We start from the raw sequence: 25,291 nt of genomic DNA, 5'->3' as shown, positions 1-25,291 counted from the left end.
AAAAATAGAACTAAGAAGGTATATCTATAATATATATCTAAAGATATCGGAATAACGTGAATCATAAATAATTTATTTTAATTATTCAAGAGGACCACCTAAAAACTACCTATATGACTTATTATTGAGTAAATTAATAGATGAATCAGAAGAATAAACAAAATTTTTGATAATAAATGATTTAATAACGCATTGAAATAAGCATATTCTACTTTAACAATGCTTTTAGCCTTTTAGGAGTCATGCATCTTTGTTGAATTTCATAATTTTGGCATAGCTAGACTTAGTTACTTTGGGTACATGCATAAACTCATACCGCATTGCTTTGCTAAATTATGTACACAGTACAACATCAAAAGTAATATTTCTTCAAATGTCATGTACCCTTGCATTATACATCAACACCCCCTAAATAAGAAGGGTCGTTGCTTCAATTTGTAGTATTACACTTAGGATTACATACCAATTGTCCCCTTAACAGTTGAAACCATGCTGATTGCTATGGCTAACAAACCAATCATAACAATTGACATGCTCCCATTTATTGAGAAAATAGTACAGAAGAAATTCTGATCTTGATAAAAATAGTCGCACCACCATCCACTACAATCTACAGGTTCCATATGCCCTCCAGGCTTAATGAATCACCCCTTCAATGTGACACCATGAAAAAGGACTACAATTGTAGCCATCGGTCTTCGTTAATGAAGTTCCTGTTAAAGTTCCTGTCCAGAAATGGTCTCGCTTCCTCATCTCTGAATGATATGGCCCAGGGCACTTGCCTCCTTAAATCGGCTCCTTTTCTCTTGCATTTGTACTCCCTTAACCACACAGTCCTGTAGATTTTAAGAGAGATTAGTTCTAAATAAAAAGAATTTATGAATGAAATTTCGGGAAAATAAATTATACTCCTGGAAGTTTATTAAGGGAAGGATCATTACCCTCTCCTTGAAGGGTCTCCCCATCCATCCGGCCGAAGGGGTTTATAATGCCATCCAAGTCACAGAAGGAATAGACCACTATTGAAAATATACCCCAAGCTGTTCCCAAGTATATCGTCCCAGTCCCATTTATTGTACACTTTACAAAAGAAAACCTTGTGTCCTCTCCACAGCCAAACTCCTATGCGAAGCTGCGATTGCTCCTGATCCTGTAGTTGTTGAATTAAGCGTGCACTCCTGATTCCAGAAACCACCTTCTATATCAAAAAATTGCGAGAAAAAACTGAAAAACAACATCAAGCAAAAACTATTATATTTTTCAAAGAGTTTGGGACCTTACCTCATAGAGTGATCTTGCATTACCAAAAACTGAAATCAATTGATCCTTGAATGTAACACTGGTAGAAGTAATGTGCTCTACTCAAGTCTAACAAAGTGTCCTGTGAACCTACAATGTTAACCATATAAAACATGGATCTTTAACCAACTATTCTTAATGCAACTACTTGCATCCCTTTTCCTCCTAGTACTGCGTCTACTATGTTCTGCAAAACAGAACATTGCCTAATTTGTTCTCTGACTTAAGAACAGAGCGGTGGTACCTTCAAGAAATAGCAGAATATGTCATCTCGATGGTGCCAAAGCAATTTCAAACCGAAATCACGACGCGTCCTCGACGTAAAACAGATCTGTGCCTACATGGTAACTGTGGAGCAAAAGAAAAATTGGTGTATTAGCACTAAAAGTGGCAACTACATTCAATCACATGGCTCTAGCATCTAAACCAAAAACACAATGATTACATGAAGAATAGAACACGTAAGTTCACTTTAACTCCATGGAGAAAGATGCATATGTGCCACAGAGACCTTCAACAGGACTGGACTGGTATGATTGTTACAGATTGTAGTAGAAGCAGTCCAGATAAAATTTGTTTTCTCTAACTTCGAAAGTCACAATTTGAATAAGGTAAGTTTACACTGCTCGTACATATTTTGTAGTTCACCTGCCAAGTGTTGTGATAATTCAAACCCTAAACCCTAATCCTAAAAAAAGACAAAAAAATAATAATTGAATTACATAAATGATTTTAAAGGGGTTTAGGGTAATTTTACCTGGAAGTGCAAAAAGGATTGGATCGTTTAGATCCTTAATCTCTTCCTCTAGTGCCCTACCCTTCCTTCCAAACGTGTGATCCAGTAGAGCCAGCTTATCTTCAAGGTTCTTATCAATGGCACTAAGCTTCTCAAGCAGCTCCGCATCCTTATCATCTTCAAAGTCACCCTCATCGTTGTCGTCATCAATTCCTCGCATAAGGTCAAATTCTTCCTTATCCTTTTCAACATCTGCTTAACTGCTTCAATCTGAACTGCCTCGGGATCTTCTCTTGCACTAATCTCCAACGGCAATTGTATCTGATATTCTTCTTCCACCTCAGGATCCCTAGAATTGCTCGACTCTGACTCCTGTCTCATTGTGTCCAAAACTGCATCAAGGCTGCTATTACTCAAAGAATCAGAAGGAAGTTCCCACTTATCTCCTCTCCTTACATTCGAAGACGAAGGAGGACTAACAGAATTCAACCACCCAGACAAATTTGAAAATGTCTTCTGCTCAGAAGGCGAAGATCGAGAAGGAGACACCTTCTCAATTGGAACATCACCCGACCTACTACCCCTCACCGAGGTTGACCCATCGACATCTTCCGATTGATTCGGCATCATATGGAGCTTCTTTAGCAGGTTTTTCATGCTAATCCTAAGATCATTTACTTCAGATGTTAAACCGTAACACTCTCTTCATTCCCACTAAGAAGGACATGTATATCCAATCAATCGACTACCACAAAAAGGTTCCTCATACCATTTGAAGCAACACCCATCAAAATACCAGCCGTATTTACAATACCCAAATGCCCAGATTGATGAAAGAACCTCATTTCTTCACAATATAACAAAAACCAAGTAATTCCAAAGCATTTCAAGCAGTACCCTTGACACTTTACATCAAAATAACATTACCCAAATGCCTAAAGTTGAATAAAACCCCCTCATTTCTTCATATTACAACAATAACCAAGTGTTCAAAAACCCACTTTAATCAATACCCATCAAACCTTAGTTCACATCAACAATACTCACATGCTCAAAATGAAGAAAAGTATCCAACTTTTTCACAACCAAGTGATTACAATACATATACATATACTAAACCAGAAAAAAAAAATAAAAAAAAAATCAATCTTTAGTTTGACCTTGAGAAGAAAAGATCAATTTTGAGTTGTTAAAAAGAGAAGGAGGAGGACCAGGAGTATATTGCACAGAGCCACAGACCAAAAAAAAGAGGGTGGGGATGGTGGGTGCTTACTTGCTAGTAAAGAAGCCAACTTGCAATAAGAAAGGGGAAGACCAAGGATGGCAACAACTGTTTTTTTTTTTTTTTTTTAATATGAGGATGGGAACAACTGACTCTCAAAGTTCTAAAGAGTGGTATACTCGAATTGGACTTGTTGTCCTTTTGTGCAATATAGCAATCCCTTTATCATGTGCCCTGTGCCCATATTATTTTGTAGTAAATGAGTATTTCTAGTATCCAACTTTGTTGAACATGAATGCGTCCACCCAGCAATCATCCAATGCTGTTAATTTTGTAGTTAGAAAGAAAGGCATACCAGAAAACTAAATAAATAAATGGAAGACAAAATACCCACAACACAAAGACGTGCACACTTACTCTTCTGTAAAGTGGGCGTGTTTTTGCCTCTGTCAAAGAAGAAAAATCACCCTAATCACATGAGTCCACCTCCCTCGGTTCACCTAATGACATTAGTCCAATCTAACACCAAATCTCCGAAGTTTGTTTGTTTTGTTTTGTTTTGTTTTGTTTTTTTTTTTTTTTTTTTTTTTTTTTTTGAATTCTCGACATCAAATCTCTGAAGTGCAAGTTTCTCCTATCCTCCGAATTGGACACCAATACCATAATAAGCCCTTAACTTTCAACACAAGGTGTTTGAACTAAGCCACCCCGTGTTTCGAAAACACACGTGCTTCTTAGTATTCCATACTACCCATATTGCCGCATATTGTAAAAGACTTGATAGCATTGAACCAAATGTCTTCCCTCTCCCACTTGGCCTATACCCAAATTACTTTATCCATCATCCTTTGATCATTGGGCTAGCAGTATACTCTTAGGATAGACTACTACTAACAATTGAATTGTGTCTGATACAATACAAACTTGTAAATTCATATGAAGCACAAACCAATCATTTAAATTCTACTATAGATTAAAATTTTACCTTGAGAAAGCCAACTCCAGCAGCTGGAATCAGCAGCAATGCTAGCAAAAGCAATAGCACTGTGCAGTGGCATCAAAGACTCCACACATCCCAACGCCATGGCAATCCTAAAAAAAGACAAAATATAATAATTGAATTACATAAATGATTTTAAAAGGGTTTAGGGTAATTTTACCAGGAAGTGCAAAAAGGATTGGATCGTTTAGATCCTTAATCTCTTCCTATAGAGCCTTACCCTTCCTTCCAAACGTGTGATCCAGTAGAGCCAGCTTATCTTCAAGGTTTTTATCAATGGCACTAAGCTTCTCAAGTAGCTCCGCATCCTTATCATCTTCAAAGTCACCCTCATCGTCGTCGTCATCAAACATGAAAGAATAAATCATCCTAGACTTGAAGTGCTTCTTCTTTGCAAGCTCTTTCGCTTTGTGAGCTTTCACTTTGCTTCTTCTCTTGTGGAAGATTCAAGTTGTGGAGATCACCAGAGCAAGATACTGCAAGCATGTCTTGCTTTTCAAAATGTTCTGTCAGAATTACAGAATCGTTCTCTTTGAAACCAACCATCCCACTCATATCTAAAGAACTGGACTTTGCAATTGAAGTCTGCAAGTGTTTAGAATCAACATACACAATTTTCTCAACCATAAGGCTCAGTGAATCTGAACCCCAGTGACCATCTTTATATGAAATGGAATTGTTCACCTTAACGCTCTTCACTTGCTTAGGAATGCCAAGAAAACCCATTCCTTCATGAAAGGGGGATTGAATAGCCTCACTCCGGTAAGGTGATATTCCGGAACCCCCTGAATGCATGCGGGATGATGATCCTTCAGTTTGTCCGAGAATTGCTCCATATTGTTAGTGGTTGGATTCACTTGTCGACTTACTCTCATCCCCCATGGTTGAAGTCCACTCATTTGTTAATGTTTATAGAGGCTTCCCGGTTGTTCGTTTATAAAAAAGTGTAAGACACGAACAGAGAGTTCTAGTAGATAATGACACCAACATTTAGGAAAGAGGTAGGATTACTTACCACAGGATTAGGTTCAATGTGTGACCCGGAATACTTGGTTTTAGTGATTTATCACATCTACATTCCTTTAAAGTTAGTGTCTTAAATACATCAGCTACCCTTACCTCTCCTTTCTTCGTGTTTTTGTCCACCACATCTATATAGGTGTGTTCCCCTGCAGATACCATACCATATACTCTTAGCAGATGACTAACTCTCATTTTAATTACTACACAAATCCAAATATATATGCTATGTTTACGATGGAATATCTCAAGCGAGCTTCTCCATTTGGACTTGCAAATGGCACTATTATAATCGGGCTTTACAAAGATCCGAAAATGTCGCTCATCAAACATTTGTGGCATCCCTGTGCCATCGGTCTCTGGCAAATGCAGATTGTTCCAGCTAATTTTGTTGTCTTGAGTGCTTCTTTGGTGACTTTCCTGATCCTAGACTCCAGAGAATTAGTCCTACTTAAGGTCTCCTGTAAGAATTATCACCAAGTAGAATAGGAGTTGGAACGTTGTTTATCAGCTTCAATTAATGTTTCTAGTGTTTCTGGACTTGAAGATGAAGGTGGTGGAGATATCTCTTCCCTGTTCAACTCCGTTGTGTGGTTATCTTCAAATCCATAAATCTTTTCATCTTCTTCTTTTTCTTCTTCTCTAATGGTTCTTCTTCTTCGTCAAAATTTATCTTCAGTCTGTGTCGATGCATCAGCTGCTTTACCGACATAGTCACCGGTAGATGATTCTGCATTATAGACTTTATATTCATGAAGATCAACGGCACTCCAAGACTGATTTCTTCGTTGAGTAACTACTTGAAAGTCGCATTCTTCTTCATCACTTAATCTTTGTATTTGTGGTAGCTTCTCAGAAGAAATTATTGTCTATTCTTGAGCTTGCATTAGCTCTGAACCTTTGAGAACGTATTCTTGTCCATGAACTGGATAGATGTAATCGTTTTCTGATAAATCATGCCACACGAATCCATTCTTATAACTCCTATAATGAAACGAAACAGAGAGAATTTTTATCAAACAAAAATTTGAAGGAAACTAATTAGTTTCATATATAAATAATGTACCGTATGTACTCTTGGATGACCAAGAATACATGCTAGTCATGCCTTTTCCGCGTAAAGAGTTCAAACGATTTATTACATCTGCAAAAGAAGATTAAATCAGTAACGAAATTACATACAAATTCTCCTTGAAAAATAGATGTAGTTCCTCATATAGCTCGTCCTTGAGATCAAAGGAATAATCTGGAAGCACTTGTAGAACATTTGGCAGAGCTTTAAGCTTATTTAAAGTATCCTCGTCAATTTCAGCAGCGAAACCCCAGGGAGGCCTAAGCCAAGCCATATAAATTTTCTGTTTTGCCTCGTTTTCAATTTTAAGAACCTTTGATAGTAATTTTACGTAAAACTCAAAAGAACCTTGTTTGTCATTAGGTACCCGCGTTACATTGATAAGCCAATGATCAGAATCCCATTCTAAGTTCCGTTCAGAGAGATAATGATAACTGAAGATATTTTCAAGCCGGCAATTCTTGTTCTTTGGAACAAAACGGGCGTTAATGGCACATTGGATTCCTTATTCCTAGCCTCATAGAAGTTGTCTTCATCACGGTCTTCAACTTCGAAATGTACAACCTTCGACGCAGTAATTTTATCAACTTCAAAAACCAAAAGGTTCCTCACAAGTTACAATATAAATTTTCTTTTTTGCTTCAAAGATGCTTTGGAAGAACCCTGGCTAATATGTGAACATAATAATCATACAATGCTTGCTTTGTGGAAAATCTCAAACCGTTTTCTTTCAGAGTAAAGCGCCAATGATTTTTTATCTCCTCGTCCACAGTTTGTCCACCTCTCATTATTGAAATTTTGGATTCGTTGTGGGGGAAGCCAATCACAATCGCAATCGTCTATAGTAATAGTTGCACAATAAGAAGAAGTGTTGCCGCCTAGATGATGCCGGACAAAAGGTAGAAGGTGGAAAAGTATTAAGTTGTGCGGACCTCGTTTAATTTTAGAAGAAGAGAAGAATAAGAGAGAGGGTTTGAAGAGATGAATTTTTTTTTGGAGAGTTGGGAGTGTTTTGTATAATTGAAAAAAAGAGCATGGAAAGAGGTTTTTATCTATTTTGGATTACGAACAATTGAAATCGGTAAAAAGAGGCGTAGAATTCATTTTTTTTATGAAAAATATGATGTGTCAGACGTGGGTCACTGGGAGCATTTTCCACTACTCAGTATTAATGGTCTTAGATGGTCTTCGCCTGAATGAAGTAGAGAACTTGCAGGTGCCGACTAGCAAAGTCGGTAAAACCTTTGGATGATGATACCAGAGGTATGGGGCTCGAACCCTGCCAGCATCAAAGAGTTACTGATCTCATTTAAAACAAGCTTGCCAATCCAAAAAAAAAGTAGAGAACTTCTTTTTATTCTTGAATTATGTACACCAAACTATTGCGTATGGTGTTCTATGTTGTTGTGACGTAACTGTGCCTGTGACAATTTATCAATGTTTTTGAATATTATACAACATTAAGGGCCTAAGTTGTATAAAATTGCTTAGTTAAGTTTTTCTCTCGTTAGTTGCTTTTTCCTTACAATGAAAACTAAGTGCATATGAACCCCTATTCTGCCTACATTTATTGATTATAATAAATTTGCAGTCTCAAGGCCTGGAATGCGTCAAGACCTTTAGCTTACAGAACATGAGTTTAGATAAGCATTCTCTAGCATCTTATGGAAAATTTCCAATATTCATTTGAAATGCCATGAAATGTGTGCCAATAAAAGAATAAAGGTATTATTTTTGAGGTTACAGTTTATTTGTTGGAATTGCTCTAGCTACTTGACCAAGAAACTCAGCTATACCGTTGCACAGGCAAATAGTTTTCAAAATTATGCAAGAGGCGCGGGGCGAGGTGTGCTAAGTTACTGGAACTTCCTCACGACAAGAGCGCAGGCAGCGCTCCAACATGCCTTCAGCAGAGCGCAAGTCGCGCTCTCCACTGGAACATGAAAAAAATTCACTTATACTATATAGTGCCCAATTCGTCAAATTTTTTTGACAAGTGTCCGCGCTCTCAGCTGTGACAAGACGAATAACCGTGCGACATTTTGCTATTGCCCAGCTAATATTAACGCTTAACATAACGTAAACACTACTTAGGGTTTTATTAGGTTTCGACTAAAACTTCTGAAATGCGTCGTGACCGAGTCCCCCACTACAGATCCCAGACGGATCTAATAGTGGACGCTCTGATACCACGTTCTGTCACGCCACGAGACCCAACACACATCCCGAGGACGAGGAGTGAATCTCGAGGCGGTCGCTCTCCCGATTCTAACAAAATTTCGGCAGAGTCTCCTTTATTTAATCGACGTTTCGTATACTCAAAACCTGTCATAAACCCTGGACTTCGCATAATTCATCCTTAACCACAACCATATACATAAATCCTAACTTTATACACAACAGTGATGTCCATATACATATCCAAAATATTTAAGATTAACTACACTCCAATACATCGAGTATTACATCCAAAATGAGCGAAACTCTCCTCTACAACCAAAAGAAAAGAGCTATGCTCTCTATATACAACAAAAGAATAAACTAGACTATCTCTATACAACCCAATATATGAATTTGACTCTGTCCCTCGTCAAGCATGGGGGAAACCACCCAAATCCCCATAACCATCATCCTCGGTGGTAGGAAATGTCTTCTCTGCAACGGGCTCGGCTGAAATGTTAATGTAGGATGAGCAAAACAACTATGCCCAGTAGAAACGCACATAACCAATAAATAGTTTACTTATAGAAAACATTTAAAACATGCAGGGTTTCCATAAAAGTATTCAAATATCGTGACTATATATATATACATCACTAACTAGCAGAAATCATCTCGACATGCTTCATTGATATACAAAATAGAGTTTTTCACAATCATCATACAACTATTGTGGCGGCGATCCTATTAGAATGGTGAGAGGGTGCGATTGGTACTTTCGGCCCGATCCGCGGGCAAATCTCGGTTCAGTACTTTCCAGTGTGAACCATGCACCGTTGTTTTCCTGATTTTACCGGCAGGGAGCTAAAATAACGTTGTCGTGTTCATTACACACAAAATCCCCAAAACTTTTAGGGGCTCGGTGGGGCCTGCGGACTGACCCGACCCCCCATACGGCCGTCACCTAATTTACGGTGGTCAACCGTTCGACGACTGCAGACTGCTCAGGATCCTGACACACATCCAGGAGTGGACTAAACTCTCACTCCTTGCGTCTAAACCTCATCGAGGTAGCATGTAACCTCACACAAGCTAATCACCATACAGCGTGACACGTACAAACATGGTTATCTAGAAAAGTAGAAAAGGAATTCCCAAACTACATCCAGTGATGTATCCCTTTAAAGGTGGCCCACCACCTCGAAAGGTGTACACCCTAGTTGGAGTCCTAGAGCGAACTGCCGTCTCCAGAATGCGACAACAGTTCCTTCTTTATAGGAATTCACCAATTCTTTTCCAAATCTCCTCGTGATAAACATAGTAATATATATATATACTCATATTACCGGTTATTTCAAAATACTATAATTACATATTTAGTTTTCCTTTTAAACTGTTGATTCTGTAGGTGTGAGTTCCTGGATTTCCCACAATCGAGTAAAAGCAACCTATGACTCCCAAACGGGCCAGTCATAGTAAATAACAACTGATGATTCCCAAACGGTGAATCATCGTAAATAACAACAACCATCCTGGGAACAATCCATAACCTCACACCTAGTTACAAACAACTGGGTAATCCTTACCCGCATTACAAAATCCATCTCTCTGTCTCCTTACTGAGACAAGAGACGAGAACCCTTCCCAAAACCAGTTTGACTCTTTTAACAAAGAAAATAAATCCTCACTACCCCGATTTCGCAAACTCATTTTTCACACAAAAGCTATCCGTATATTTAGTTTATATCGCGGAAAAATACAAATGCAAAACATAAATACCATATATACATGCATGGTTGATACGCAAACTATCTCTTAACAATTTAAACAAATCAAATCATGCATGAAAATAAGCATGCTATATATTGGTATGTAGGTTCCTACCTTAGCAAGCTCCGTTCTCCTCAAGCCCACTTAACCGAATAGAGCCCGCTTAACCGAATCCACTCTTATTTGACTCCTATAACATCATATATATACGTAGATCGTTAGAGTTTATCAAACTAACGAAGAAATTCTTATCTAATGTAAGTCGATAAGAAATCTCGACGCTAAGAATTTGGTTTCGTAGCTAACAGAGCTACAGGCCATTGCTAGCTTGTTCCTCCTCGGGGGGCTCAGAGTCATTTACAGCCATCTGTAATCCGCGCGTCAATGCCAATCATATCTATCAATCCACTAACGATTATAATTTTTTTTCCCAACTCTAACTACAACAAATTCCACTCTTCAATTCACATTAAATCCAATAATACCAAGTGGGTGCTCTTTCTCACTCACTCAATACTCAACATGATCTTAAACAAGTGTGAACTAACATCAATGCTCTAAAATTGATTAAATATACCAAATCCTTACCAAGTCAGCAAGAATAGCTCCTTAGCTTGCTTCTCCACCAATTTCGTAAGCTCTACTTCTCCAAACAAGCTATTGCCGAATACCACACCACCCCATATCAATTATCTCTCATCAAATACAACCAATTAAATCAAAATCGAGTTTAGACTAGCAATTTGAGAAGAATTTACTCACCTGTCGCTGTGATACAACGAACTTCCAATCAATTTTGAAGCTCCACACTTGACTCTAGTGTTTACAAGAGGTGGGTGGTGAGAATTTTTGGTTTAGATCGATTGAATTTGGGAGAATGGAGTTTTCTCTCTCCTAGGTTTTCAGTATTGGCAAAATTGGAGAATTGGGTGCGATTTTTGATTGTTTTGGTGCGATTTTGTCTAATTTTTAGCCAAAAGACCATCCTACCCCTTACTTTCTAATTTAGCATCCAACAAGGTTTTGAATCCCCGCCTCTCGTCGCAAAGTTTAAAGTTTATGCATGCGATACCAAAATTACGACGTTGTCGTCAAATGACTTGTCCAGTTTTTAAAGTTTCCGGTTTACAGGCGACAGACTCTTATTGACCATGCAAGTATTTAATTATGCGCACACGAATTTACCCGGTATCGAATTATTTTATCAAGTATTATTTATCTTCTTTTTGATTTTCGAATATTCTAAGTAGCCAGTATATGAAACCTTAGAATTTTTCGAGAGGTTTTCCTGAACTAACTTGGTTTTCTCGGTCGGTGTTAAATAAATTTACGTTATGTCAGGCTAACCGTCTATCTGACTGGCCAAGTACGTAATCGCCCCTAAGGTTCAAGTGTCTTTTACTAATTTACCCTTAATAATAATTTAGGACTTTACAAGGTAATAGTGCTCTTTACTTTAGTTCTTCTTTTGTAGAGTAATACCCACTCTATACTTAATTTCTTATATTGTTTCAACCTAATTTTTGGTTTGATGAGTTGAGACGTTGAAGTCTCCATTGAATAGTGTCTGACATGTTTCTTTATAACATTGAGTTGAAGTGAATTAGGAACCTTTATGTGAGAAAAGGGTTGTGGTGGTTGGTGAGTAGTTGTATATGCTTGATTGATGTGTAAGTAGGACTAAAGGATAACTGTGTGGATGGTGTGGTGCTGTTTTTTGGCTTTTGAAGGAAGTAATATAGATATTTATTGAATGGCGTGTCAGCGAACTCAAGAAAGAATGGTCTGCAGTAGCCTGTCATGTCAGATGGCCTGCAACAGCCTAGGACTTATTTTTTTATAATTGGCCTAGGACTTGGTTTATGTTAAATGTGAAGGTTGGATATATTTTGTACCATTCTAGAATTATTACTTGGAACCATACAAACTTTGGAAGCTAGTTTCATAGTTAGAAATCAACACACAAGTTCTTAGCGAGTTTTTCTCGAAATTAGTATAAATTGAATATTGGTTATTAGTTATTAGTTGTGTGGAATTGAAAATCATTTTTGAGTGTATATTTTGTCACTGAAACTCTACTTGCCATTTCTTGGCATCATCATATATAACCAATTTTCTTTTTTGGAATTGCAGAATGGTTCAACTTCGTGAGTATTTTGCAAAGATGGACTGTTAGGGTTGAAAAGGATCGAAGACGATCATAAATGCAATATTTATGTCACAGCCCGAATTTCTAAACAATAACAAAGTGAATATTTGAAATATAATTATCTCAAACATCACTAGGTTCACTTGTTTAAAAACCCAGACTATGACGGAGAATACTACATATACAAACCCTAATATCCATGTCATAAAAGAAACAACTTTAAATAAAATAATCCCAATAATTATCCAAAATCTCTTTATTAAGATTACATCCTTCCAAATAAAACATCAAACAACTCTCCAAATAAAATTCATCACTACCATGTTCTCATGCCATGAAAAAGGTAAAATACGTTATTACATTCTTCCAACAAAGAAATCAAACCTAAAAGAAAACTATCAGACCGCTCCAGGCACGAATCACAATCACACGCCGCGGTTCCACTGCCTTCCACCTATGTTCCCAAGAACACACCCACGTTGCCAAAACAAAGCAAACATGGGTCAGCAAATTTGAATTTGCTGGTATGAGTAGACTAAACACATATAAACAAAAATAGCTTTACTTATCCCACTAACATTTTTTTTTAAAATCTATCATAACCTAAACATTCTCAGCTTGGAAGACAAGTAGTTCCGTCATCTCAAACGGCATAGTTTCTTCCCAAGCAAAACTTCCATTTTATTAACTTCCATCTCATTAACTCATTCTAATAACTCCTTTTTAATATCTAAATAATTGAATTACAACTTACCGATATCCGCTGCTGTATAAGGGTAGGACCGCGTCCCTGCACAAAATATTATTAAGTCCTACCCTCCTGCAAAAGAAAGTTAGCACTTGTATATAACCTATGTAGATATCCTCAATGTATTCAAAAGTAAGCCCAACACACTCACATAATCAAATCAATTTCCCTTATAAATTAATCAATTGCTTTTCTTATACGCCCACCCTTTAGTACCTACTCCACGATTTGCACTCCACACATTTGCCAAAATCACACATTCCCCGTGTGCCTCTTTCCCCAATCGAATATCACAATATCATAGCCATCTCCGGGCTTTCATACACATATTTCACGACCTCTTTGGGCACAAAACTTCGTGTCATTCATGGCACATTCAATGAATACCTATCATATCACTAACGGGCCATTCATGGCACATTCAATGAATGCCCGGGGTCATTCCTCGCCACATTCAAGGAATACCCAATCCTACATTCCGTTACATTCAAGGAATACAACTAACCCAAAGGCGGATACCTTAGTTCCTCTTTAGGGCAGTTCACACAATCTGTCATTCATGGCACATTCAATGAATACCCGAGGTCATTCATGGCACATTCAATGAATACCCTTATATAACACTAACGGGCCATTTATGGCACATTCAATAAATGCCCACCTACATATGACTTCATCACGATAAAACTAAATTCTAAAACTTGAGGCGTGGAGAGTTCTAAAAGGGTGCGGTAAGTTTTGTTTATGCATTATTGTATTTTATTGTATAGATTATTTCAGAGAACGTAGAAAAACTTGATTCAAATATTTTTGGTTTACGCGTTATTAATTTCATGAATATATAAGTGTCATAACGTTGTGTATCGCAAAAGACTGAAAAAAATCACAAAGCAGTAAATACACGTACACAAGTATATTTATAAAGGTCCTAGCCTAAATCAAACATGCTAATAGTCCTAGACTTGTTCTAATAGACCGAATCATAATTTTAGGAAAAAGTCAAATTTTCGGGTCAACTGGTCAAAGTCAACCCTGGTCAAAGTCAACGATCAACTCGGTCAAAGTCAACAGTCAACTCTGGTCAACAGTCAACAGTCAACTCTGGTCAACAGTCAATATTGGTCAACCTAGCCTAAAATCCAAAAAAACCCAAAAGCCCACAGACAAAAGCCCATAGTCAAAAAAATAAAAAAAACAAACAAACACATATAGCCCACCACGATTTGGCCCAAGCCCAAATCGTGGTCACTGTTCATCACCTTCTTCACTAACTTCAAACAAACACCACCGACCACCACACAGCCACCACCGGCCACCCATCAGTAAAACAAACCCCGCGGTTGGGTTCCTCACAAAAACCCCCATCTACCCATATCAAAAAAAACATAGTTCTGTCATACTGAGAAAAAAATCGACCGACGCCATTAAAGCCAATTCAAGCTTCAATTCTCAAATTTTCCAACACCCAAATCAACCCCCAACCATCAACATTAACCCAACAACAATCAGCAGCAAAATTCCTACCCAACAAACATTCCAAACAACACAAAAATTAGGGCCGGTTTGGGTTCTTGTTTGAATGTCCATTAATGGTCGCTCAAAGCTTCTCACCGTCCATAACATACCTCCACCACTGCCCGTCATTTGCCCGGCAAACCCACACAACCTATCTAACATCAATAACATTCCGCAAGAACCATTTCACCGCGAACAAAAAATAAGAACCATACAAAAAGAACCAATAACGGTTTGAGTCTTTGCGATGGCGGCGCCATCGCCCCTAATGTCCGACTTCGGCAAGTTAATTGCCAAGAGTCGCCCTAATTCCTCTACTGTGGTTCCAAAGTGTATCTAACCCTTTAACAGAGTTTACAAAAACGCAGGTAGAAAAAACGCCATTACGGTGTGTTTTAAATCGAAACCAAATAAAAATGATATAGTATGACTACTCACCGTTAAAAGCGAATCGTTCCGAACAAATCTCGAAATCGAAAACCTCCAAAGCCTGAAGTCGACAACGATCTTTCTTGTTCAAACCCCTTTTTTTTTTCTCAGTAAAACTCTCACCTTTTTTTTCTTTTTCTCCAAACTCTACGTGAGAAACCCTTATTTTCTAGTTTCTCTCAAACCTCTCCGAAAAACCGGGTTTTAAACCCGATCTACTTACTTTACGGGCTTTTATCCTATCTACTTACTTACGGGCTTTTTTCTACAACCGGATATCCTATTTATGTATTCTATTTACATTATTATTATTATTAATATTTATATTATTATAGGAAAAATGCAATTAAAAAGACGGGGTGTTATAATATACACACCTTAAAAGGATCTCGTCCCGAGATTCAAGGTAGAGTGTCAGAGAAGAGTTCAGGGTGCATCTGCCTTATCTTATCTTCAAGTTCCCAGGTCACGTCATTTTCCCTTTCACTCCACTGCACTTTTACCAAGTTTACAATCCTCCTCCTAAGGTGTTTCACATCCCTATCTACTATCATGATAGGCCTCACTGTAAAAGTTACATCATCGTTCAACTCTAGCTCTGCTGGCTGGACAACCTCAGTAGGATCTTTCACACATTTCCGTAGCATGAACCGTGGAATACATCATGAATCATCGCCAAGTTAGGCGGCAAGGCAAGACGGTGCAAATCAAACTACCAACGGAGGCTACTATCTCATATGGTCCAATATATCGTGGACTCAACTTTCCTTTCATGCCAAACCTCATAACTCCTCTCATAGGGAAACCTTCAAAACACAAAATCGCTTCTACGTAAAACTCTACCCGTTTCCTCTTCAAATCTGCATAACTTTTCCGCCTACTCTTTGTCTTAATCCTTTCTCTAATGACTTTAATCGCTCCGGATGTCTCTCTCACTATCTCAGGCCCAAGCAACACTTTCGGTCTCCCACATCGCCTTGAACAAGCGGTGATCGACATGGGCAGCCCATACAAAGCCTCAAAGGGTGCCATACCGATGCTTTCTTTGAAAAACTGTTATTATATGCAAACTCCACCAAAGGTAAATGCTCCTCCCATCCTCCACCAAAAATCCATTACACAAGAGCGTAACATATCTTCTAATATCTCGATTCACCCTCCGTCGTCGTCCATCCATGCGAGGATGATAAGCATCATCGCCAAACTAGTGCCCATAGCACGCTGAAAACTCTTCCAAAAACTCGAAGTGAACAAAGGATCTCGATCAAACAATACTCACCGGAATCCCATGTAACGACCACTTCCCTAATGTACAAGGAAACTAACTTATCTGTATTTCTACGCACGCCAATAGGAATGAAATGAAAGCGGACTTCGTTAGACGATCAACAATAACCCAAATAGATTCATTACCTCTCCGAGACTTAGGCAAGCCATCAATGAAATCCATAGAAATATGCTCCCATTTCCACATGGGTATCTCTAATGGCTGCAATAATCCAGAAGGCCTCTGATGCTCTGCCTTAACCTGCTGACAAGTTAAACACTGAGAAATATATTCTCCGACATCTCTTTTCATTCCTTCCCACCAAAAGGTCCTCTTCAAGTCTTGGTACATCTTCGTTCCTCCAGGATGAATTGTAAACCGAGAACGATGAGCTTCATATAATATTTCCTTCTTTAACTCTGCATCATCTGGTACACATAATCTCTCATGGAATCTCAATCCTCCATCGAATCTCTGCCCAATCGGGCGGACAATCATCTAAAATATCAATGACCAGATCATCCAACCGGACTCAAAAGAAATCGGTCTTTGTGTTGCATGGCAATCACTTTCTTAAAAATCACCGCCCGACCTCCAAACTGCATATATACCCCTCATCCAGTATATGGTGTAGTCCGGACATCATAAGTCTGCTATAGTCTCTAAACTCTTCCACTCTTGCACCATAAGAGTGGTCAAAACACCAGTGCAATCGACTAAGTGCATCCGAACTACATTGCCCTTTGCCTCGGGTGATATCAATCTCAAGTCATAACTACTTATGAACTCCATCCATCTCTCTTTGCCTCATATTCAACTCCTTCGTGAATACAGGATATTTCAAACTCTTGTGATGCGTGTAGCTCTCGAACTTCTCACCATATAAATAATGTCTCCACACCTTTAAAGCAAAACCATTGCCGCTAACTCCGTGTCATGAGTAGGATAACGCCTCTCATGTATCTTCAACTGTCGTGAAGCAGCATACGACACCACCTTCTCGGTCTTGCATTAACACACAACCCAAACCGGTTCCACTAGCATCTCAGTAAAACCACTAGCTTTCCCTCTAGTCGGGATTACTAGAATTGAGAGCCGTTGTCAACCTCTGTTTCAATTCTAGGAAAGCTTTCTCACAATCATTAGTCCACATAAACTTCACATCTTTCCTAGTTAACTTGGTGAGCGGAGCTGCAATAAGTGAGAACATCTGTACTGGAGTGTTCACTGCAGGTCCCGTGGTATTACCATGTCGTGTCTCAACCATGATCTACAGTTCAAACAAAACTCCCATTAATATTCACATATATCCAAAACTCTCAACACTATAACCCACATTCCACATCCGAGGATCACTTAGACTTTCCAACACTAAGCTAACCTAGGCTCTGATACCAAAATGTCACAGCCCGAATTTCTAAACAATAACAAAGTGAATATTTGAAATATAATTATCTCAAACATCACTAGGTTCACTTGTTTAAAAACCCAGACTATGACGGAGAATACTACATATACAAACCCTAATATCCATTTTAATAAAAGAAACAACTTTAAATAAAATAATCCCAATAATTATCCAAAATCTCTTTATTAAGATTACATCCTTCCAAATAAAACATCAAACAACTCTCCAAATAAAATTCATCACTACCATGTTCTCATGCCATGAAAAAGGTAAAATCGTTATTACATTCTTCCAACAAAGAAATCAAACCTAAAAGAAAACTATCGGACCGCTCCGTACCGAATCACAATCACACGCTGGCGGGTTCCGCCTTCCACCTATGTTCCCAAGAACACACCCACGTTACAAAACAAAGCAAACATACTGTTCACAAATTTGAATTCTTTGGTATGAGTAGACTAAACACATATAAACAAAAATAGCTTTACTTATCCCACTAACATTTTTTTTTAAATCTATCATAACCTAAACATTCTCAGCTTGGAAGACAAGTAGTTCCGTCATCTCAAACGGCATAGTTTCTTCCCAAGCAAAACTTCCATTTTATTAACTTCCATCTCATTAACTCATTCTAATAACTCCTTTTTAATATCTAAATAATTGAATTACAACTTACCGATATCCATTTCTTTGATAAGGGTAGGACCGCGTCCCTGCACAAAATATTATTAAGTCCTACCCTCCTGCAAAAGAAAGTTAGCACTTGTATATAACCTATGTAGATATCCTCAATGTATTCAAAAGTAAGCCCAACACACTCACATAATCAAATCAATTTCCCTTATAAATTAATCAATTGCTTTTCTTATACGCCCACCCTTTAGTACCTACTCCACGATTTGCACTCCACACATTTGCCAAATCACACATTCCTGTGTGCCTCTTTCCCACCGAATATCACAATATCATAGCCATCTCTGGGCTTTCATACACATATTTCCGCGACCTCTTTGGGCACAAAACTTCGGTCATTCATGGCACATTCAATGAATACCTATCATATCACTAACGGGCCATTCATGGCACATTCAATGAATGCCGGGTCATTCTCCTACACATTCAAGGAATACCCAATCCTACATTCCGACATTCAAGGAATACAACTAACCGCAAGGCGGATACCTTAGTTCCTCTTTAGGGCAGTTCACACAATCTGGTCATTCATGGCACATTCAATGAATACCCGAGTCATTCATGGCACATTCAATGAATACCCTTATATAACACTAACGGGCCATTTATGGCACATTCAATAAATGCCCACCTACATATGACTTCATCACTCATAAACTAAATTCTAAAACTTGAGGCGTGGAGAGTTCTAAAAGGGTGCGGTAAGTTTTGTTTATGCATTATTGTATTTTATTGTATAGATTATTTCAGAGAACGTAGAAAAACTTGATTCAAATATTTTTGGTTTACGCGTTATTAATTTCATGAATATATAAGTGTCATAACGTTGTTGTGTATAAAAAAGACCTAAAAAAATCACAAAGCAAAGAAATACACGCATTACAAGTATATTTATAAAGGTCCTAGCCTAAATCAAACATGCTAATAGTCCTAGACTTGTTCTAATAGACCCGAATCATAATTTTAGGAAAAAGTCAAATTTTTGGTCAACTGGTCAAAGTCAACCCGGTCAAAGTCAACGATCAACTCTGGTCAAAGTCAACAAATCAACTCTGGTCAGCAGTCAACAGTCAACTCTGGTGGCAACAAATAATATTGGTCAACCTAGCCTAAAATCCAAAAACCAAAAGCCCAATGAAAAAGCCCATAGTCAAAAAAAAAAAACAAACAAACACATATAGCCCACCACGATTTGGCCCAAGCCCAAATCGTGGTGGTCATCACATCACCTTCTTCACTAACTTCAAACAAACACCACCGACCACCACCACCCACCACCACCGCCACCCATCGATAAAACAAACCCCGCGGTTTGGTTCCTCACAAAAACCCCCATCTACCCATATCAAAAAAACATAGTTACGTCATCTCGAGAAAAAATCGACCGGCGCCATTAAAAGCCAATTCAAGCTTCAATTCTCAAATTTTCCAACACCCAAATCAACCCCCAACCATCAACATTAACCCAACAACAATCAGCGGCAAAATTCCTACCCAACAAACATTCCAAACAACACAAAAATTAGGGCCGGTTTGGGTTCTTGTTTGAAACGACCATTAATGGTCGTTCAAAGCTTCTCACCGTCCATAACATACCTCCACCACTGCCCGTCATTGCCCGGCAACCCACACAACCTATCTAACATCAATAACATTCCGCGGTAACCATTTCCGCGTAACAAAACAAAATAAAACCATACAAAAAGAACCAATAACGGTTTGGTTTGATGGCGGCGCCATCGGCCCCTAGTGTCCGGACTTCGGCGGTTAATTGCCAAGAGTCGTCCCTAATTCCTCTACTGTGGTTCCAAAGTGTATCTAACCCTTTAACAGAGTTTACAAAAGCGCGGGTAGAGAAAAACGTCATTCTTGGTGTGTTTTTAAATCGAAACCAAATAAAAATATGATATAGTATGACTACTCACCGTTTAAAAGCGAGCGACCCACGAATCTCGAAATCGAAAACCTCCAAAGCCTGAAGTCGACAACGATCTTTCTTGTTCAAACCCCTTTTTTTTTCTCTCAGTAAAACTCTCACCTTTTTTTTCTTTTTCTCCAAACTCTACGTGAGAAACCCTTATTTTCTAGTTTCTCTCAAACCTCTCCGAAAAACCCGGGTTTTAAACCGATCTACTTACTTACGGGCTTTTATCCTATCTACTTACTTACGGGCTTTTTTTCTAACAACTGGATATCCTATTTATGTATTCTATTTACATTATTATTATTATTAATATTTATATTATTATAGGAAAAATGCAATTAAAAAGACGGGGTGTTATAATTTAGCCACAAAATTTTGAATGATATTTTTTTGCAAACTTAGGAAGGATATGCGATTATTGTAAACATACTAGCGAGGCTATGTGGAAATTATTTTGGATATTGTGACACTTTTCTACATTTGGAGTCTATGAAATTAAATATTTTGTTAGTTAAATGTTTTTGAGTGTGTAATGTTTTCCTTAGGCCCTATATGAATGAAAACTGCAAATTAGGAAAGCACAACTAGGATAGAAAAAAAGATCTTCTGCAACGCATTCAAATGGTTGCAAATATAAAAGTGTAATTGCTACGCTTTTTTAAAAGCGTTGTAAATACATAAACCATTATACATGCAAATAGTCTTTTTACAACCCTAGCTTACAAGCGTTGCTAACACAATCTAAAAAATAATATCAGCGTATGTAAATAGTACCATTCACCAACAGTACTAAAGCGTAGCAAACAGAAAACCATCACAAACGCTTATAAACCGTAGCCAATATAAATAATCAACAACAGTTATCAAAACGTTGCAGATATGGAACCTTTTGCAACCTTTAAAAGCGTCGGGAAAATTATTTAATGCAAATCATCAAAATAAAAAAAAATAATAATAATCAGCGATGCTTTTATTACATTAGCAACGCTTAAGTCCGTAGTCGAAGCATATGCCTTTTGCTACGCTTTGCATCATTGTTGGTTATCATCTGCGTCGACATCAACTGCAACTGCTTCAACGCTTTTTAAACCGTTGCTAATGATATTTTGCAACGCTTTTGGTTTCTATTGCTACGCTTATAAACGTTGCAAAAGGACTCATCAGCTGTAGTGTGATAATGAGTTTTACAAATGAATAAGACATGTGTGCAACAAGCTGTGCTACAAGTCCTTTCTTAATAACAAATTCTATCTTCCTAAATACAAACTTGTTAAAACTAGCTGTCATTATGATAACAATTTTTTTTTTCTATAAATCAAGGAGGTCTAAAGTGCTGAGTGAATTTTTTTTTTTTTTTATTATTTCCCACTACCGCTTTCATCTTCCTATTTTTGAATCTTGTGTAACTTCTTCTTTGTTGTTTGATCATTTAACTTTGCTAAACTTTATTAGTCTAAAAATTTTTTTGATATCATTTCTTGTTTAACAGATGGCACCTAATAATCGAAGCATTAAAAAACTTTTATGAGAAGGTGTTAAAGATGGTATGAAGAAGGGTTCGGAGGAGTGGGCTAAGAAAAAGTATGATATGTGGAGTGAAGAGATTAAGGATGAGTTGGAGTTGCTGAAGAGGTTGAATTGAGGACTCCTCTTGAATTATTTCAAGATTATGTATAGGACAAAATATATATTATGCTTAACGAAATCATACCATCTCCTAGACTCCTTCATTTCTTCTCCCCCTCCCCTAAAGCCTTCAAAGTTGAAAGTTTATTAAAGAAAGTTCAAGGAAGAAGGTCTGAGGTGTCTAGGTATATGGTTAAGATGAAGAGGAGTTTGAAGTGGCAAGCAATGGTAGTGGATCCACCTATGGTGAATCATGATGCTTGCTTTGTTTAACAGATGATACCTAATAACCGAAACATTAGAATTTTTTTATGAGAAGGTGTTAAAAATGGTATTAAGAAGGGTTTGGAGGAGTGGGCCACAAAAAGTATGATATGTGGAGTGAAGAGATTAAAGAGGAGTTGGAGTTGATGAAGGAGGTTTATTGGTATCCTAAAAAGGTGGAATTGAGGACTCCTCCTGAATTGTTTCAAGATTGTGTATGGGACAAAACATATATTATGCGTAATGAAAACATACTGATAAACACAAAAAAGAGTTATAAATAACAATTTAATGTATTTTTATAAATTTCCTACTCTCAACATATTATGCAATATAAGAGTATGAATTCGTTCTACACCTAATCAACAAGATGCATATGAATTCAAATAAATTGGTCAGAGAACAGTGGTGAGAGTAAGAATGATAGGAGTATTTACTACTAAGATTATACTATGAATTTACTTAAACTAATTTAACTAAACAATAAAATATGTGATTCAATGAAGGAGAAGATATAGAGTGAATGAATAATCCATTTAACGAGTTAACTCATACAAATTCTAATTACTTCATTATAAAACTCTATTATAATGTTTTCCAACAAAGTTCCAACAAAAGATTTGAACTTTCTTGATCCCTAGTAATAACCTATATTTCTATAGTCATTAGCATGAAGGAAAATTATGATTAAACATCTTTGTTCTAGCCCTAACAATCTTTGGTTCAATTCAATATACAGTTTATCTCTAAACATATATAAGAAACTAAACCTGTTTAATCTTATACAATGAAATAATTATCATCTATATTAAAGTCCCTCTTTAGGCTTCATAATCATCATTTCTAATGATGAGATTAGCCTAAACTCATTAGAATAACAAATATACTAACAACTAAATAAAACATTCAACTAAATTAATAAAATGTATAAACTTTATTAAAAGAATGGTGTTTTAAGGAAGGTTGGAGGCAAAAATATTAAACCCTAATTAAACAAATAAAAAAATAATGGGGGAGAAATGATGTATTGTTTTTGTCGTAATCCTCTTTATTATTAGAGGTTTATGTTACAATTTCATGCATGGGCTTGGGAGCTATGTTTTGGGTCACTAAATCAAGCCCAAAACTTAAATACTTAAATCTAAAAATGGGTCAAAACTATTGGAATTTATTGCTATGCTCTTTTCGTCCACTGATTGGGTCCACATTCCTGGTGATACTTTCCTATCTCTCACCCTTCAATCCCTTGCCACAGTTTGCGGCTTTGCCAGGAGCAATTATGTTACTAGTTAGGCTTAGCATGACTGCATGAGTACCATCAGAGTAGAAGTAAGGGTAAGGGTGATGCGAAATCAGGTAGTTAGTGATTAGTGAACTAGGCAGGGAACAAGATAAAACCCAAGTAATTAGTAATATGTACGAATAACCGAAAATCACTCGTTTGTTTATCGATATCACCTGAAATGGTATTTAGTATTTACCATATCATATCTCTTTTTCTCACTTTTGAGTTCTGGCGGACTCATCGATCGATCAGTAGAACAAGAAACAAAGGGGTTGCTGTTAGCATGAGGCACTTAATTATATTATACTTTATAGAATGTGCAGCCTTTGGCTCCTCAGTCCTCACATCCTGGAATCGAGTATCGACTATCAAGTACTTACTTTGCTATTGATCCCTGAAAACAATTCAACAAAAGACAGAACATGTTATGTATCATACTAAGTATCATGTATTAATGTGAGTATGTGACAATATCAAAAAATGCTCTTGGTTGACATTTCTTACCTGATGATACATGTATGAGGGCATGCACCTTTTGATGAAGAATTTGCATCTAATATCATTACTTTGATTTATATTAAAAAAAAAAAGAGCGAGGAAACAAAATAAAGAACGTCCTTGGGAAGTCTATTATGTTTTTTAGTTTCCCAAAATAATTCATGCAGGCATGTACTAACTATAGTCCCTACATTCCTGCTCTTGGAATCTTATAATTAGGGATTAGCATATTCTTATGTCCTTTTGAGGAGTCTTAGCCAGTTATGATGACAAACTTAATTAGTGCTAGAATCTTCTTCTGTCATCAAAATGAGTACAGTTTAGTTAGCAGTCATCTTCATTTGGTAATAGGCAAACTATCATTCAGTCAGTGTCAACTGATGTACATGCATGGTGTAAAGGTTGGATTTGGTTAACCTTACAAATGTAGGGTAGTTTGTGGGGAAGATGGTGTTTGTGGTTGGATTTGACCGAGTTCGTTTAAGCGAACTGCCTACGTATTAAGTTCTCTCTGCTGGGGGGAGACTTGAATCAAGTCAGATGTAGTTCTTCATTCTCTTTATATAGGCAAGGTGCCCGCACCTCTCGCATTCCCGCGTCATGTTAGATCCATCCTTGATGGCGAGTTATTGCCATTTATCATGAAGCGTGCCTGAAGATCTGATCTTGATGGTTGTAATAAAGACGTGCGTTATGAGTCGTTGCGGGATGAGAGGAGTAGGCACTGTGTAGGTCGTTTCTGGATGAGATCGTCCACTCGACTTGAGTCACTTTGAAGCGAGCTCGCAGGTCGAATGGATGAGATCGGTTAGTGGTACTGTCGCTCTGGGCGCGAGTTGAATATGTTGCTTACCTGATTTGAGTCACTATGAAGTGGGCTATGAGGATGGGAACATGAGGTTGGTTGTTAACTCTACTGTGCTGGACACGTGCTTAATATTTATTAGAAGTGTATACAGTAAGTGTATATTTACTGGAAGTGGGCAAAAGTCCATTTTCTTGTAGTGCACACAGCCCCCTCTTAGCGGGTCGCTAGGTACTGGATAGCGATCTAGTGAGAGATTTAAGTTGGCACATGGATGGCACGTGGGACGGTTGATTTGAAGGGTCGCAAGTTAACCGCCTCGTTTTGTAGAGCGATGTGGCACGTTAGGGCTAAATAAAATGATTACACTTCTTTGGGAAACTAACCGGTGGCTTACAATA

General features: G+C 37.6%; 1 long non-coding RNA gene and 1 pseudogene across 1 annotated transcript; both read right to left on the bottom strand.

Annotated features, from left to right (window-relative positions):
* Positions 1-517: 517 nt before the first annotated feature.
* Positions 518-1,536, bottom strand: LOC147481021 (uncharacterized). The gene is made up of 3 exons (XR_015205079.1): positions 1,282-1,536; positions 942-1,178; positions 518-836 (listed from the first exon to the last, which is right to left on the bottom strand). It is a non-coding gene; the product is annotated as an uncharacterized LOC147481021 (long non-coding RNA).
* A 4,166-nt stretch (positions 1,537-5,702) lies between these two features.
* Positions 5,703-24,103, bottom strand: LOC147481020 (protein SOSEKI 5-like; annotated as a pseudogene).
* Between the last annotated feature and the right edge of the window lie 1,188 nt (positions 24,104-25,291).

This window comes from Coptis chinensis, chromosome 8 (assembly GCF_015680905.1).
Source record: "Coptis chinensis isolate HL-2020 chromosome 8, ASM1568090v1, whole genome shotgun sequence".
Lineage (NCBI taxonomy): Eukaryota > Viridiplantae > Streptophyta > Magnoliopsida > Ranunculales > Ranunculaceae > Coptis > Coptis chinensis.
This window is presented reverse-complemented; position numbering and strand designations above follow the sequence as displayed.